This window comes from Herpailurus yagouaroundi, unplaced genomic scaffold, assembly GCF_014898765.1.
Source record: "Herpailurus yagouaroundi ecotype Mexico unplaced genomic scaffold, PumYag 192, whole genome shotgun sequence".
Taxonomy (NCBI): Eukaryota; Metazoa; Chordata; class Mammalia; order Carnivora; family Felidae; genus Herpailurus; species Herpailurus yagouaroundi.
The window spans coordinates 12,318,801-12,337,573 of NW_024412423.1; the positions used below are offsets into that span (position 1 = coordinate 12,318,801).

The following is an 18,773-nucleotide window of genomic DNA, read 5'->3' on the forward strand; positions in this document are numbered from 1 at the left end:
GCGCCATGACCAACACTGCGTGAAGGGTTTCTAAACCTGCACTCACCTCTGCAAAACTAGTGAAATTTATCTCCAGGGCTACACCAGCAAGCCAAGCAAATGTGCGCATCTAGAGTAGTGCCGAAATTGGCCCTGTACAAAGAGTAAGTCTAGACTGAGAAAGCTGATCACCCAAGGGAGGATCACTTACTCCCTCCTTTGTGTTTCTGTAGCACCTGATAGATGCCAATATTATGATTTTAACCCACTGAATCATAATTAGTTATTTATATGTCTGCCTCTCCCCCAAAAGACTGTGAACTCCTTAAGTAGGGCGACCTTACCTCGGGATTTGACCGAGTATTGGTTTCACTCCCGTTCAGATCAGTTAACACCGGGTAATTATTTTAATTCCCTCTTTCAATGACAAAGGGTCCGGTTTGGATAATGAATTACAGGATTACCATACTCATACGACAGAGGCCACGTCTTACTCAACATTCAACGTACCTGAGTACCTACTGTCACGTCTGGATCTTAACACGTGTACGAATAAGGATACAACAACTTTTTCTAAAAAAGAGGAAAGAGTGACATGATTGAACACCTGAAATAATTTGCAACGTTAAAACAAAAAAAGCGAAGGCATCGACAGTATTTGCTAAATTACGAAATGTCATTGGCTTCCCAGAATTTCATGGATGAGAGGCAAAAATGTTAAGAGGTGAACCCATCTCGGAATGATACTGGTTGATGAATAAGCAGTAAGAGGTACCATTTCCTCAGTGGTAATTCTATAGCAGCCATTGGGCATTTCACCTGCTGGCAAACATTCGACGTGCTCAGCCAGTAAGTATTCTCTGATTTTGTTTGGAGTGGAAATGTGTCCAACCAAAAATCTCCTAATTTGCTAGCTTCCATTACGAGGGATGGCCATGATATGCAGTAATAGCCTCGGAGACATAGCAGGAACCAACTGAAAAGATTTTCAGAAAAGGAGACGTTACCTCCTTCTCATTTAACCAGTAGTAATGCACACAGCCTCGCCACCAAAAATATTAAACACACACTGGTAGACGCCCCACTCCCGTGCTGCCAAATTCCATGCTTATCATGTTGCGAGAAATGAAACCCTAACTGTTCCAGCCAATGTTACTTGCATTTCTGTTGCCAACACAATTTCCCACTGACATTTCAATTCCTCCAATACCCCTGTGGAGTGGAATTATATGAAATTTTGACCTACAAAAGTAGTAATTTCATTCACTCATTCATTCATTTTTCACCATCTATTTAACAAATATTTATTGAATGCCTACCATGTGCCAAGCATGGACACACGCTAGTCAACTGGAAAAAGTGGCCCTTAGTTTCAAATATATCACCCAACTATTACTGTTTAGCCCCCCCCAATTCATAAAACTCAGTGACGGAACTAGTGAACCACATGAAAAGGATAATTACTTGAGGAGGAGTCAGACATGATTAAGATGAAAATTATACAGAAAAATTAATTTAAACCAAACAGATAATTTCCTTTTAACATTAATATGTGAGCAACTGGAAATTCAGTATCCTGTACTCTGGCTTTTACAAAGTTCAGAAAGTTGGAATTGCATAAAAATAAGGAAAATAGATTAGGGCAATTCTTCTAACGGCCTGCAGTTTAAAAAGAAAATGCTACAATTCCGGATCCATCAATGAGGTGCTTTAGTTCCTGTACGATTTCTCTTAAAAATGTAGGCCACGGACTTGGGACACCAGCTTCAATCTGAATTCACACGCAAGTTATCTTTTTTGTTTGCTTTATTGCCAAGAACAACCAGACTTGGCAGGAAGCTCTGACACACAAGGGTTAGTTCCCAAACGGTACCAAACGTGTCTTCTAAGAACTGTGGTCAGACATTCTAATAAGGTTCTTATGGGGGAAAGTAACAACTCTTGATTTAAGATCTCAAAGCCAAAACATCAGCAACAAAAAGAGTTCTTGAGTTCATTTTTTAAAAACTTTTATAAAATTAGAAGAATTTCTCTTTACTGTTTACTTTTTGTTTTTCTTAACATTCTTTCTTCTGCAGGGTCAGCTGAGTAGCTCAGTCGGTTAAAGGTCCAACTCTCGATTTTGCCTCAAGTCATGATCTCATAGTTCGTGAGATCGAGCCCCACGTCGGGCTCTGTGCTGTGAGACAGCCTGCTTGGGACTCTCTCCCTCTATCTCTGGAGACCCCCTCTCAAAATAAATAAACATTAAAAAAAAATACTGTTTCTTCTACAAAATCTTGATTTGGGAAACAAAGTATACTTTCCTGACATGTACACAGAATGAATACTCTAATGGTTCAGGAGATAAAGCAATAATTTTGAGATTTAAGGACTAGAACATTTAACTTGAAAAATGGAAAGAAAAAGCAGTTTTGTTTTGTGACCTTTTCATAGAGATTCTGTGACGATTATCTAATAAGATCACATATTGTTTTGTCTTCGCAACTAGAGGGCCTAAAAAAACCCCTCCACACTGTCACTGAGAATACTGAAGATTTTCACTAAATACATGTCTATCAGTTAGCTAATCCCAACCACCAACGCATGATAAGAATCTACTGTAGACAGCATGGGTGTTGAAATACCTCTTTCCCGAGGACGCTATGCTTGTATAGGAGCTTTCTGGTTTGGCTGAAGTTATTAGCTTATCAAAAAAGTACTCATCACTTCTGAGAGGAGCTACTCAACAAAGGGCACCTGGGGTTCTAGTCTGCCGGGACACCATCTCCAAAGCAAACCTTATGTCCTGCACACAAGAGCCTGAGGAACCCATGATCCTGTCCATGTCGGGCAGCATTACTGTTTTCAGGATGAAACCCCCAAAGGAATAAGAGGTAACAGCAACCGCAAACGATCACATACTAAAGAAATTAATTTTTTCAAACAATTATTTCATGCTTTTTAAAATTTCGTAAAATATTTATTTTTGAGAGAGGCAGAATGTGAGTGGGGGGAGGGGGAGAGAAAAGGTGGGGGACCGAGGATCTGAAGTGAGCTCTGCCGTGACAGCAGACAGGAAGATGTGGCACTTGGACTCACAAACTGTGAGATCCCGACCTGAGCGGAAGCTGGGCGCTTAACCGACGAAGCCACCCCGGTGCCCCCAAAATTATTTGATTCATAAAATTCTTAAAAAAAAAAAAAGGGGGTAACTACAAACAAAGGCTTCTAGATCTGACAAGGAGTCAGCTCCAGGTGATGGAAGAACCACATTCCACCCATCAAGCAAGTGTTCCACTTAAAAGGAGTACTTGAAGGGCACCTGGGTGGCTCAGTTGGTTGAGCGTCTGACTTCGGCTCGGGTCATGATCTCGCAGTTCATGAGTTCGAGCCCCGCGTCGGGCTCTGTGCTGACAGCTGGGAGCCTGGAGGCTGCTTCGGATTCTGTGTCTCCCTCTCTGTCCCTCCCTAGCTTGTGCTCTCTTCCTCTGTCTCTCTCAAATAAACTTTAAAAAAAAAGAAGAAGAAAAAAAGAAGTACATTGACTTTATCACCAGCTAAAAAAGAACACTCTTAAAAACAAACAGGAACCTAGGGATTCCTGGGTGGCTCAGTCTGTTCAATGTTCGACTTAGGCTCAGGTCATGATCTTGTGGTTCCTGGCTCAAAGCCCCGCATTAGGCTCTGCTGAGAGCTCAGAGTCTGAAGCCTGCTTTAGAGTCTGTGTCTCCCTCTCTCTCTGCCCTTCCCCTGCTCATGCTTTCTCATTCTCTCTCTCTCAAAAATAAATAAGTATAAAAAAAAATAAAAATCTTGGCCTATTTTGATAATGAAAATAAGGGAAATTTGTAATGAAATGAACTTAATCTTGAATTCTCAAAATTATGAGTTTAAAAACAATATATTTCTTTCTTTTTTTAAATTACAATAAAAAAAGCAGGGCTCGAACTCATGAACTACGAGATCATGATCTGAGCCAAAGTTTGACACTTAACCAGATGAGCCACCCAGGCACCCCTTTTTTATTTCCAATTATAAGAGAAATTTATGTTGACTGTAGGTAAAGTGGAATTCATCGAAACATACAAAGAAACGATGCCTATAACCCAGTAATCAACAATGTCTGTTGTTAAGAGCCTTACTACCGTTTTGTCTTTCTTATAACCTAGTATCATGCTTGGAGAAATCTGCCCCATCTCATGTTTTTTTTTTTTTTTTTTTCAAAACATAATTTTCATGTTGCTGAGTGCGGTGGACAGACCCTAAGTGTAGCCCACATTATCCCCATCCCTTGGTGTTCACACCCCATGTGTCCTCTGAGTTTGTGCGGGATCCGGGACTTGATTCTCACCAATAAAGCACAGCGAAATTGACAGGGTGTATGAGATTACTCGTACGTGAATGTTATGATGCTACGTAACTTGGTAGCATCCATCTTTCAGGGGTCTCTCTCCCTTGTTAGCTTTGAAGAAGTGCACGGCCATGCTGGGTGTCCCATGTGGCAAGGAACTGCAGGTGGACACTGTTTGCTGAGGGTGAAATTCCAGGTGACAGCCAGCAAGCATCTGGGGCGCTCAGTCTTAGAGCTGGGATTCTGCCAACAGCCTGAGTAGCTTGGAAGCAGATCCCTGCCCGGTCAAGCCTCAGATGACACTGCAGACACTGCTGACACCTTGACCGTAGCCTTATTATATCCCAAGCAAAAGACCCAGCCAAGCCATGCCAAGACTTCTGACTCACAGAAACTGTAAGATAATGAACATGTGTCGTTTTACGCCACTGAGTCTGTGCTAATGTTGTTGTTACACGGCAACAGAAATACACAGAGTGTTTCACCTTAAGAACACACAATGACTTACGTGGCCAAGCCCTTACTGGACAGTTTGCCTGTTTTCACATTTTTAAATTTTTATCATTAAGTCTGGAATGACTTGCGTGAACAGGCAAATTTTTGGGTACAAAGCCACTGATTTTGTGTGGGTTTATTTTAGTTTTTGAAACTTATACACCTGCATTCTGATATGTTCACTCAGACACATACTTCCCGGTTGCTGATGGACATCCTCCAGGACTTACAAACTTATACAAAAATAACAATAGTAACAAAAGCACAGTGTACTGACTAAAGCCATAGGATTGCCTAAGGATTATTAACTTGGATAACGTCTGGCACACCAGATCAAAGTTTGCTGAATGAATTGGGGATATCTGAGTACAAAATTATTTATGCCCAGTAGGCTCTCTAGCAACTTATTATCCAAAGCAAACGGATGCATTTTGTAAAGCATTCCACACGAAACACACTCGAGATTCAGTGTAACAGGGAATAGGGATTTTTTTCCCCCTTAAAGGCCCATAGGCTTTATTTGACCCAAGTGAACATCGTATTTCACGGCTTCTAACTTTCTCTTTAAAGACCTGAAAAAGTTATAACATTTTTTCAGCACCCCATCCTATACAATCAATTTCTAATTGTAGAGCACAGATGTAGAAAACATGGCTCTGAATACCACGTATTTATGAATATTTGCAATGCAAATCACGAATAATAAGTAATGTTTTTTTTAAACTTTTGGTCAGAAAATTGTAGCTATGGACTATAATTACTAATCTAAGAGAAGATCCAAATCAGCACTATCTTGCTAGGAAAGCCTGGACTATTTAAAGGACCATGATTTATCTCGTGGGGACTTCTATCCAAGCGTCTTCGAGTATTCAAAATCAGAACTAGTTTATTCAAAGCCTGTAGGAGACAGATGGGCAATTAATGACGAGGGAGGCCAGGGTGAGGGCCCATGAGGGTCACCAGAAGAATCCTGCCTTTATCTGTTTCAGGCACCTGCCACTCAGCATGCATGAGAGATGGGGAGAGTGATGACAGACCTTTGGGTTTTTCAAGACAAAGCTGGGAGATTTCCTATTTTAAATGTGTTACAAACCAAATCAAATATATCTGCTGGATTCCACCTATCGGTTGCCAATTTGCGACCCACAGCCCTAGGATTTGCTTCTTAAATATGACAGTTGTACACCTACTCAGCAACTGAGGAAAGAATGTAAATTAAGCGGAACAGGGAATTAACAGGAACTAATTTGCAAAAAAGGGACTGCTAGTCAGACATAAAATCAATAAATCAATATATGTGTTTTCCCTAGGCCTCATGTACTTTCCATGGCAGAACAGAACGTCACCAAAAGAGTCTGCCCTGAAATTTACAACCACTTAAAATTTTAAGATATGTGCCTGTGACGACGTTCATCAACACCTTTTTTGGTGGAATAAATGGTACAGGTAAATATGCAGAGAATTAATTATTTAAAAAGAATAAATGAAAGCAACACATCATATGGAAAAAAAGGTTCTGCTGATGCTCTCTCTGGTTGTCATGAATGTAGGCAAACAATTAGCAGACTTTCAGTTCTGCTTTTCAAATACATGGTGTTTGATCACTGAACTAGACAGTGCTCTATTTGGCAAAACTTGCTCTGCATCTTGAATTTCAAAAGCACCGAGGTAACCGTATGAGCCAGCTTTCTTGAAAGAGTTCCCCCATGGTGGACATAAAAAATGCAAAGTGTTCTATGAAAATATGCTCTCAAAGCTACATGGTACTACATCCAGCCAAACTAAAACTCTTCTGATATAAGCAGGTCAGGCTGGAATGTTCTTTTAATTTTAGCAGAGACCTGGTTTTTTGTAACTTGCTACGTCTAGAGCCTTGTGAATTCACATGTTGGTTTTAACCAGGGTAGGAAACTAGACAGTTGCTTATATAGTGACAAATACAGGATAGAACATTCAGAGGAGACTTTTGTTCTTCCCCAAGTTAGGTTTCACTTCGACAGGTCTGACACCGTCCATCTTAGTGACGATTTACTCCACTCACAGAAAAGGGTAGAATGTTTTTGCAACGGTCTTGGGATTCACACAGAATAGGAAAAAGAAAACACATACGAGGACTCAAAGTGGGGGAACATACTGCTTTCCAAAGAAGACTAGCCAAGAGGGGAGTCTGGAGGAACGTGCCAGTTGGGATTGAGGGATGGGGCAAAGCTAAGCAGGTGGGAGAGGTCAAGAACAGAGCAGGAAGCCAAACTGGCTAAAAGAAGATACGTAAGAGACAGCAGACAAGAGGACACGAGCTTTCTGAACAGCAGACGTGAAAAGTGAACAGAATGGATCCTAGAATGTCCTGCCTTCTTGCCAGCATTTGATATGTCAAAGAGTAGGAGGTAAATGGAAGGTTCTGTCTACAAAGTCATCTTTGAGTTTAGATCTTAGGAAAAACCAAGTTCCAAAACACATTCTGGTATTTTTTTGTTTTTTGGGTTTTTTTTTTTTTTTGTTTTGTTTTTCCTTTCTAAGTTTCTAAGTCAGGACTCCAGTGACAAATATGGACAATTTTAAATTGCCCATATCCTACAATCTGGTTAGACAACTCAGTTTTTGGACACACCTTTTAAAGATACAATTTTTTACTAACATCACTGAATTCCCTATGTTCTGAATACCTCACTTGAGAGAAAATTATAGGAAGCTAGTGGATCTGAATACAGCTTCCAAGATTTACATTTAAACGATCAAGAGTATATTTTTATTAAAAAAAAATTTTTTTTTAGAGTTTATTTATTTTGATGGAGAGAGTATGAGCACCAGCAGGGGAAGGGCAGAGAGAGAAGGAGAGAGAAAATCCCAAGCAGGCTCTGTATTGTCAGTACAGAGCCTGATGCAGGGCTTGATCTCACAAACCTCAAGATCATGACCTGAGCTGAAATCAAGAGTCAGACGCTTAACTGACTGAGCTACCCAGGCGTCCCTCAAGGGGGCATTTTTAAAAGGGAGGGGGTCAATACCTGCATGAAGCCTGGAGTCCAGTGGATAAAACTACTCATGAAAGCAAAATACTTAGAGGAAGTGCTATATATTGTGTGTCCAGGTTAATTTAACCCACCAACACCTCCTTCTCTAGGAAGGAATGCCTGCCGATGGACAAAACGTCTTGATCAACCCATTTTTCTCTGAGGGAAGACACATAAAGATGAGTCAGAGAGAGGGGCAGTCAGGAATATGAGTTATTTGTATAATTCGGGTATTTGAGGTTGCCCAAATTACTCTGAAGACTCTCAACAAAGAATAAAACGTTTGCAAATCAGGCCCTAAATTAAGATTTTTGCAAAGTGTGGGCAAACTAAAGTCAGAGCTTTAAAGACCTTTCGTGTCCTTATCTTTGAGTAATTCAACTTTCAGAAATAAAGAAGAAAACAAGAATCTTAGTAAAGGATGTTCATGATAATGTTTTTTTTTTAAATATGAGTGAAGGGGCGCCTGGGTGGCGCAGTCGGTTAAGCGTCCGACTTCAGCCAGGTCATGATCTCGTGGTCCGTGAGTTCGAGCCCCGCGTCGGTCTCTGGGCTGATGTCTCAGAGCCTGGAGCCTGTTTCCGATTCTGTGTCTCCCTCTCTCTCTGCCCCTCGCCCGTTCATGCTCTGTCTCTCTCTGTCCCAAAAATAAATAAACGTTGGAAAAAAAAATTTTAAATATGAGTGAAAACTGATTTCCTAAAAACAGCAGAGGAAGACAATCTAATTAAATTTTACAGAATATTTGAGAGCATATCAATTATAAAATATTATTTGGAAAGTAATGCAGAAGGCAGAAATTTTAAAATAAGATTATTTTTATGGACAGGAAATGGTATTTTACTGTATTTCTAGGTTTTCTATAATCGATATAAAGGGAATTATTTTTTCGAACAAAAAAAACATGAAGATAAAAAGATTTTTATTTTATTATTTTAATAATATATTATTTATTTGTAAATTTATTTATGTATTTTTCAGAGAGACAGAGAGATAGTGTGAGTGGGAAAGGGGCAAAGAGAGGGATACAGGGAGTCCCAAGCAGGCTCTGTGCCATCAGTGCGGAGCCCCATGCGGGGCTCAAACTCACCAACCATGAGATCATGACCTGAACTGAAATCAAGTCAGATAGGTGCTTAACTGACTGAGCCACCCAGGTGGGGGGTTAGAAGATAAAAAGATTTTTAAAAAATACTGGCTAGGGGTTAAGAAAGTTGCCTGTCAGGGGTGCCTGGGTGGGTCAGTCAGTTAAGCCTCTGATCCTTGATTTCTGCTCAGGTTATCATCTCATGGTTCATGAGATCAAGCGCCGAGTTGGCCCCTGAAGCATGGAGCCTGCTTAGGATTCTCTCTGTAGCGCTCTCTGCCCCTCCTCAGCTCACGTGCTCATTCACATTCTCCCTCTGTCTCTCTAACTTTAAAAAAAACCAGAAAGTTGCTGACCAAAAGCAAGTGTGTGCTCTTCCTCCTCCCCCTCCTCCTCCTACTTCTGTTCAAACATTAATGTACTTTTGTTTGTTTCCAGTTGACATTTTGGAGATTTGGGCTCACAGCTGTCTACCATTTGAGAATAATTCCATTGTTTTCTTAACTTACTGATTTGTTTCCTTCAAATACACTATATCATTATTTGTGGAATCAAAATAAGAATCACTAGACAAGATGGCCCTAGGGATTCCCAAAGACAGGGGTCTGATCCATTTGCGGAAATCAGGAGACTTCTGTGATCTCCTCCCTGTCCAAGCCCTCAAACAGACTGAGTCTCTGCCTTGTTCTCGTGAGCTTTGCATTCCAACATCTTTTTTGTTCCGTGCCCAGATGTGAATACATCGCTTTCTGTGAGTTAAAAACAAATACTTGGTAAGACTTTTACTGTTTACTGTGTAGGTACCAATCTTTGAATTTATCAATTTTGAAATTTCCAAATATCTCGGCTCCGTATTAATAGCATTAGTCCAATAACTTCCTTTTCCGCTTTTTTTTTTTTCCCTATCAAATTCAACTTTATCTAATGCCTCTTTTCAGTCTATGGGTACCTTTACTCCAACTTAAATAAAAATTAATATAGTTCTTCTTTCGTTGTAGTTGCTATCATTTCAGGTTTCCTTCTTTTAGTCCCCCTTCCTGTCTTTTGACCAGTTTATTCTTGTCTCTTTCCCAGAAGCTTGTAGAAAATCTGAAGCATTGCTTTGCACCCCCGTCATACTTTGCTTTACAAAGCGATGTTTAAAACCATCGCCAACAACAGGGCCAAAGTGCCAGGAGGGTATATACACGTTCACTTTTCTTTATAAAGAACTGCAGTGACTGATCAAAGCCTTTTTTCAACAAATATTCTAAACTTTCTCTTCCATTTACCCGTCACTAACCTCATCAGAGAAGTAGTCTCTATTAACCATGCAGAGATAGTGGTCACACCTGACCTGTACCTTAATGGAAAGAGTTTGAACAAGCAGAGAGTGGAGAAAAACACACGTGGCCTAGAGTGGAACAACGTGGTTTAAAAACAGAGGGTGTGGGGCACAGGGGTAGCTCAGTACATCAAGCATCTGATTCTTGATTTCAGTCCAGGTCATGATCTCACCATCCTGAGACCCAGCCCTGTATCACATGCTGAGCTTGGCGCCTGCCTAGGGTTCTCTCTCTCTCCCCCTGCCCCTCTCCCCTACTTGTGTGTGTGCTCTAGCTCACTCTAAGAATAAAAACAGAGGGTTTGATTAGTGGAAGGTAACCTTTGAAAGCTCTGGGGGAAACCATCTCTTAGGTCTCATAAGCTTCAAGAGAAATCATTTTAGATTGATAATAGAGAAAATCTAACAAGAAAGCCATTGGGAGTACAGGGCTATGGTCTTTAGCATGTTTTCTTAGGTCATTAGAAGTTGAGCATAATAAAGAAAAAGTACCAACATTAGATGCATATTTAACTGTGCCTAACGATTATAGGTGAATTTTCTCTAAAAAGAGCACTAGCGAATAGGGCTAAAATCTATGTCAGTGATGCATGTTAAAGTCTTCTTGGGTAAAGAAGATCATACAAAGTGCTAGCTCCCTGGGAGCCTTCTGCTTAGTGTCACTATTACCAGATTACTGATCATTACAGAAAAAAAGCATAGTTAAATTTAGGCTCATCCACCGCCCTAAAATGTTGTCTTCCTTAAAGAGTGGCAGGCCCTGAAAACATGTCCCACATTAAGCATACATCTATAGTAAGTATTTGCTAACACAACCAGGTTGTGGCTCAGAGGGTAATTTATTAGAAAATCTTCTAAACTGTCAGAAACTGAAGACGTCAAACTGGATTTTCTTCTAGTATATTTTATTTATTTTTTACTTTTTAAAGGTTATTTATTTATTTTGAGAGACAGAAAAGAGAGAATGTGAGCAGGGGTGAAGCAGAGAGGGTGGGAGAGAGAATTCCAAGCAGGCTCCACACTGTCAGCACAGAGCCCAACTCAGGGCTGGAACTCACGAACCGTGAGATCATGACCCGACTCAAAATCAAGAGTAGGATGCTTAACTGACTGAGCTTAACCGACTTAACCCAGGAGCCCTCTATTATATTTTAATTGGGAACGAGGCTGAAAGGCACAGGAAAATAAGCTCCTTGTCTCACCATCTGAGTTGGAAGGACACCAGTGAGCCCCCCAGCAGTTAGGAACAGCTATCCACCTGTGTGTCCTACTGCAAGGGGACCAGTGTGTTCCAACTACCAGCACGATGGCCTTCATCACCACCTGTGTCACCAAGAGTCACTCATAAAGAGGAGGGGTAATGAAAGCAGGGGGACACTGGCACCTCACACCCTGGAAGGGTGCTTGCTGAGGTGCAGAACCCATAGGTCTACGCTGGGGCAGCTAGCAGAGGCGAGCATGAGGACATCCATGTTGGGAAAGATATTTAGAAGCCTCAGTTTCCAGCACATCCATTGCCAGTGAAACTAAATGCCATGCCCTCGGCCCCAGTGGAAAGAAAAAGAGAGGCATGAAATTATACCATAACATTTTGGAGAATTGTTGAATACCGAACCTGGCCGAGGGAGGTCTACCAGGATGATGCTGCTGGAGTAGCTCACTCTATCAGGATTTGAAAGAACCGCAATGTCAGGTGCCTGAAAAAAAGAGGGCATCTTCCCAGTTTTCACTGGCCTCAGAAGAACCCAGAAAAGAATGCAAATACCTCCTATGCCTCCTTATGTTAGAGAATTCAGGGTGACAGAGCAGGAAGAGTGTAGAATCTGGGTGGCCACAGGGGCAAGCAAATGGACACCTAACCCAGGAAATGGATTGTGGCATATTCTAACTGGCTTTGGCAGAGACAAAAGGGAGCTCATTGCCCCTTTGAGGTGAGGAAGGTTCTTCCAGGTTCTAGCAACAGGGGAAGCTAGAAAGAAGGATACTGTTCCATGGAACAGGGGACTGCAACTCAATCGTGGCCTCCAGTACCAAACAGACCAGACTGAACTCAAACAAGCTGGTGACACTTTCCATAGTTGACATGCTGTGGCCTCCTAAGCAGAGTCTTCTGTTTTTCATTGATACGAGACAAGAAGGGGGCACCAGAAAGACAGAGTCCAAAGAGAGGAGGGAACGATGTCTACTAGAGAAAGTACGGAGGAAGAGATCACGCCTCTCCTCTGTGCCATCATTCCCCCCACTATGTCCACAGCCAAGGCTGGCTCTGGTACGATAGGAGAAAGGGCGGGAGAACCGGGAAGTCAAGCACGGGAAGGAGTTTGAGACCAATCTTAAAAAACGAACGAGACTGAATTTTCAATAGCAATTGAGAATGTCTTAAACCAAAACATCTGGAAAACCAAGAAATCTGGCCGAGATTTCATTACAGAAAACCGGCACTGTCACCACAGCTCAACTGGGGGAAGGTACAATTAAAATACTCCGTAAACTGACTAATAGGGCATTCGACTGAGTTGGAAAAGGCACTTCCATTCCTCCGTCCACAGCTAAAGACGAGTGTGATGACCTCGAAGTGCCTACTTGTCCCATCTCCAAATGAGGCCACAACTATGACGATTTGTTTAAAAACCAAAGTATTAGCTAAAGTCTCCTCTGGAGTACAGCCTGAGTGGTTAAAAAGATGAGCTTTGGATTCAGAAGGTCGTGGGAGAGAACGCTGTTAGGAGCCAGATCACTTTCATCTAGTGGGGCCTCAGTTTATTCATCTGAAGCAGTGGGGATAGTTCTAATCACGTTAGATAGTTGATATAAATCTTGATTAGAATAATTCACAAAAAACACTGAGTCCTTAAGAAGCACACCATAAATACTGTTTACGTTGATATAAATGAAACATCTCTCTGGCTTTCCGTCTAGACGGCGGCTGCGATCATGGTGAAATTCAATTATTGCCAATACACCGACCTCTTTGCTTTGTTCCAATGAAAGGTGCCACGGCCAAGCTGGTACCTGTTCACAATGGTGCCCTGGAACAGGACAGATGGACAAAAGGTCTTGCAGAGATACTTAGAAAATGATAAAAGGTTGGAAGTGCTTGCTAGCCGACTAACACTTTGGGATGGGAATTTAAACTCATCATTGTTTACTTATGATTCAAGATGTACCCGAGAAAGTAAATACGACTCCTCTAGTACTGACACGGTTCTTTCCTTGAACGCTTTTTCTTCCCTTTCCCCTCATTTGATTTATTCTCGATTTTAATTTACTTGCATGTGCATGGAGCTCTGCCAAGGCTGGGAAGACTCAAATGTGATCTGCTTCTAAACACTTGTTCAAAAAAACTCCAGGGTTTTTTCCAAGTCAGTATTTCAGGGCCGTGAGTCCCTACCCCCCTACCCCCGGAAAGCTGATGCCAGCAGCCCATGAAGCACGGGTAGTCCTCACCCATCTGACCAGGCTGTTGGCACAGCAGAGAAAAAAAACTGACTATGCAAATGGCCTCAAGTCTCAAAAACTGGGAAAAACACAGAAAACAAAACAAAAAAAAGGATGACTTGAGAAAGTATTCAGAAATACGTCAGTAACGAATTTCTGAGGGAGCCTGGGTGGTTCAGTCGGTTGTGTGTCCAACCTCGTCTCAGGTCATGATCTCATGATTCTTGGGTTCGAGCCTCACATTGGGCTCTGTGCTGACAGCTCGGAGCCTGGAGCCTGATTCAGATTCTGTGTCTCCCTCTCTCTCTGCCCCTCCCCTGCTCGCGCTCTGTCTCTGTCTCTCAAAAGGGAATAAACGTTTAAAAAATATTAAAAAAAGAATTTCTATAGCTATCATAAAACTCTTCCTAGGAATGGATCGTCTTTTGCCACTTCAACTTGCTCCCTGTCTTCTAAAAGTGACTTCCTCCTTTGTTTCCTGTAGCTGCACTTGTTAAAAATGGTGCACTCCTTCGGGCACCTGGGTGGCTCAGTCGGTTAAACGGTTAAATGTCCAACTCTTGATTTTGGCTCAGATCATAATCTCCGGGTTTGACAGACTGAGCCCCACAGTGAGATCAAGCCCATGTCAAGCTGTGTGCTGACAGCACAGAGCCTGCTTGGGATGCTCCCTTACTCTCTTTCTTCCCCTCCCCCACTCTCTCTCAATATAAATAAATACACATTTAACAAATACTGATATTCCTTTTGTTTTGCATTAAAATTAACACTTAACTCTTGGTCTAAGGTTTTGCTGGGTGCTTACCCAAGTCGATTTCTAAGAATATTCTTACGTACTGTTTTTTCCACTCCAATGTGCTCAAAAAAGAACACTTTTTTTATTTTCAGAATCTCTAATTCCAGCATGTCTAATATGACCCTACCACCATCACCAAACACACACACACACACACACACACACGCGCGCACGCGCGCGCGCACACACACACACCCCTTCACTTCTCCTTGAGGCAAAATGAGATTAAGTCACAAGCACGGGTAAGGGCCAATGACAAGCCCAACAGTGTTACTGGAAGCGGAATATAGAGAAAAATGCTGAAAAAGAAGTTGCTGAGGAGAAGTAGGGACAAACTTTGGGCACCGAAGTAAAAGAATGTATGACAGAGCTGAGCGCAGTGGGCGTTGTGTTTAACTCTACCCCAGGAGCCAATCTGTTTCATTAATTGCTTTTAATTCTTTCGCTCAAGATAAGCTGATTACAGAACCTTTCAGAATTCCCATTATGGCACTTTTTTTTTTTTCTTATTTTGAACTCTCTTCATTTCAATTGCAACTAAAAATTATCCTCTACTGTCATTTCAATTTGCCAAAATTTCACTTCCAATCAGTTCTATTCATTCTCTTGAGAACAGGTTGATTACACATACATGATATACCAAGATGATGTTGGCCATCTTTCGGTAAGACTATCTAAGACAAATCCCCTAATAGCTCATCTTTTAAAAAACACATCTGAGGGGCGCCTGGGTGGCGCAGTCGGTTAAGCGTCCGACTTCAGCCAGGTCACGATCTCGCGGTCTGTGAGTTCGAGACCCGCGTCAGGCTCTGGGCTGATGGCTCAGAGCCTGGAGCCTGTTTCCGATTCTGTGTCTTCCTCTCTCTCTGCCCCTCCCCCGTTCATGCTCTGTCTCTCTCTGTCCCAAAAATAAATAAACGTTGAAAACAAAATTAAAAAAAAAAAAACACATCTGAGATTTTTTTTTCCCTAAAATCCATTCCTGCCCTAACACAGTATGCCCCATTGCCTGAGAATATTTAGTTAGGGAGGTATATAGGCCAATAGGAGCTGATCTGATGGAAGGAATCTGAACTTCAAAGGCCAGATATCTCAGAAAGACATTCGGGGAGTAAGGAAGGGAACGATGTGGGAGAGGCAGAGCTGAGAGGTACCAGTTCAGAGGGCTCCCGAGCTTGTACTATTAGAAGCATATCCACAACAGCGACAGCCCTTCACTGAATTCCCACTATTCTCCTCGGGCTCGATCAAAACACATCCGATTCTGATAACCCCCCTGTGAGTCAGGCATTAAAATCATCATGCAGTGGACACTTGCTTTTGCCTCCCCAGCATCTATTCTCCCTTTGTGGACAAGCAGGCTCCAAAATTTCACTGTATATCCAGACATTTCCTATGCTTAGGCCATCTGTTTGGACAGGGCTCCATGCTCAGCTCCAGGAAACGAACAATGTAGCCAAGCCCTGCCATGCTAAACGCTTCATGCCACAGGACACAGAGTGGTAGGACAGGCATGCCTTGAGACCGCAGAAGTGCGCTCTTTAAGTCCAAATGTCCGCCAGCTGACGAATGGATAAAGAAGATGTGGTTTATATACACAGTGGAATACTACTTGGCAATGAGAAAGAATGAGATCCTGCCATGTGTAGCCACGTGGGCGGAACTGGAGGGTGTTATGCCAAGTGAAATAAGCCAGTCAGAGAAAGACATACCATATATGTTCACTCAAACATGGAATCTGAGAAACTTTACAGAAGATCACGGGGGAAAGGAAGGGGGAAAAATAGTTTCAAACAGAGAGGGAGGCAAACCCACAGGAGACTCCTAAATAAACAGAGAACAAACTGAGGGTTGATGGGAGGCGGGGGAGAGGGGACAATGGGTGAGGGGCACTGAGGAGGGCACTTGTTGGGATGAGCACTGGGTGTTGTATGTAAGCGATGAATCACCCCCAAAACCAAGAGCACACAGTACACGCTGTATGTTAGCTAACTTGACAATAAATTATATTTAAACAGGAAAGAAAAGAAAAGAAATGTGCCCTTTAAACGATCTTTAACTTGAAGGGTTGTATATGGAAGAGCCAGTAACTGCTTACCACCAGAGCAAGAGAAACGTAGGACAAGGAAACCAATACAGGGCAAAGGGAGCTGAGATCGGAGAGAGATGAACAGGATCCTAACTGAGCCCCCGTGACACGTGCGGGCTGGACCAAAGTGAATTCCAAATTCATGCCAACTCAAATCTGCAATCACTACTTTCCTGTTCTGTTTTTGAGCCTGTGTAGACTGGCTTTTCTGTAACTTGTAATAGAAGGAATCTTAATTGAAATGCATGCTCTTCAAGGTAAGAAAACTAAGACTCAAGGAACTTTTCTATTTGCTCAAGGACATACAGGAAGGGGCAGACCTGGATTTTGAATCCAAGTCCCTCTCACTCACAATACCATATTCTTCCAACACAACATGAAGCACAAAGGCAAATTTTGTTTTGTTTTGTTTTGTTTTGTTTTTTTACAAACGATGTGATGGTAACTTATATGTGTCAGTTTGGCGAGTTGGCTAGGCTTTGGCACTAGTCTAGATGTTTCTGTAAAGGCATTTTGTAAATATGATTAACATTTACATTCAGTTGACTTTGAGAAAAGTAGATGATCCTGCATAACATGCATGGTGGGCCTCATCTAATCAGTTGAAGGCCTTAAAAGCAAAAACTGAGGTTTCCCACAGACCAAGGAACTTTGTCTCAAGACCATAACACAGAAATCTTGCCTGAGTTTTCAGCCTGCTGGTCTGCTCTATGGAAATTGGACTTCCTGGCCCTTATGAACCAAGTACTTTAAATCTCTATCAATTAACAGAGAGACAAAGAGATACATAGGGATATAGTTTGCATATCTATATATATTCTATATATCTCTGCACATACATATTCTGTATATTGTCTATAACTATATATCTCAGTTTATATCTATACTGTCTCTCTGAAGAACTCTCACTGATACAAAAAGTAACTGAAGGCCACCCAGAGAATGAGAAAAAGACCAAAGGACATTTTTTTTTCTTTCCTTCAACAGATCATTTTCTTGATGACTTTCCAGAATAAGACAAGAAGGACAGAGCTCCATGATCAGGGTCATAAAGATGCTTTTTCTGTCAAGCGCCTCGTGAGAAATTTTGTTTGCTTTCTTTTTTTTCCAAAGTGAAAAGGGTGTGTGAATATTGACAAGTAATCCACGCCACACTGTTTGTGTGCTGCACTTTTTTTAATGCAGACTGACTTTGACAAATAAAAGGCAACCAAAGAGCCCTGGTTTGCATAGGTTTAAGAGGATTTTCACACTCTTTCGAAGAGCTCAATTGCAGTTAAGTACAGGGATGGAGTCTCCAAGGAAAACGGACTGGTTCCACCTTGATTCACATTTGATTTGCCCTATCACTCTTTCCTGTATCCACAGCATCCACTCAAAAGATGAAGCGCTCCTCAATATAATGTAGAGGGTAACTGATCAGCTTGGCTCCAATGCAACTGTGCTGACATTTGCTAAAACGCCCAAACCCAATGGGATAAATTATTCAGTTTACCTGAAAGATGAGGGAAGGGCTGTGACGGGTTGTTAAAGAAGAATACTCCTAGCCTCCTCTGCTTTCAAAGGATGCAAAGGATTGTCAGCTCCAGCCTACTTCTCAAATAAACCACGAAATCCACAAGCCCAAATGGAGATTCTCCTTTTCAGCCACATCCATTCTTAATTTCTGTTCCCCCGGCAGGCAAGGCACAGGAGAGACAAGTCAGATGATTTGCAGCTCAAACTATAAAAGAAGTTTCAGAGAAACAATAGGAAAAAAAAAAGAAGGTTTGGTGAGTTGAGAAAATTCTTTTTCTTTTAATACACTATAAAATGTGAAGGAGAAGGACAATGGTTTAATGAGTTTCTGTCTCTGTACTGTGACAAATCTACAATTCGGCCATTGTAAAAGTAATGATATGTTTCATTAATTTCATATGTTCTTTTAATAGAGTATTTGGAGGGAAGGCATTTTTGCTTTAGAAATTAGGGCAAAGAAAAGCTGATAGAAGCTTCAAGTTGGCGTTCAGTACTTCCTGGAATACATTAATAACATTCAACTGCCTTTTCAAACACAAAGACAAATCTCAAAGCGATGCTTTGTCTTCCCTGTCATGGCGCTAATAGTGGAAGACTAGAAATCTTTACCTAGTCTCCCCCCAGAAGACCCCCCCCCCCGCTCCTGCTTGCCCATGAACACGCCACACACACACACACACACACACACACACACACACAC

At 41.8% G+C, this 18,773-nt stretch overlaps 2 long non-coding RNA genes across 2 annotated transcripts in view; one reads left to right on the forward strand and one right to left on the reverse strand.

The window, feature by feature from the left end:
• The window catches only part of LOC121010618 (uncharacterized), a 281,707-nt gene that overhangs the window by 163,905 nt on the left and 99,029 nt on the right, over positions 1 to 18,773 (reverse strand). The gene's annotated exons all lie outside the window — the stretch shown is intronic.
• LOC121010620 (uncharacterized) overlaps positions 17,549 to 18,773 on the forward strand; it is an 8,014-nt gene continuing 6,789 nt past the window's right edge. The window contains exon 1 of the long non-coding RNA XR_005781289.1: positions 17,549 to 18,327. This is a non-coding gene — a long non-coding RNA (uncharacterized LOC121010620). The remainder of the gene's footprint in view (positions 18,328 to 18,773) is intronic.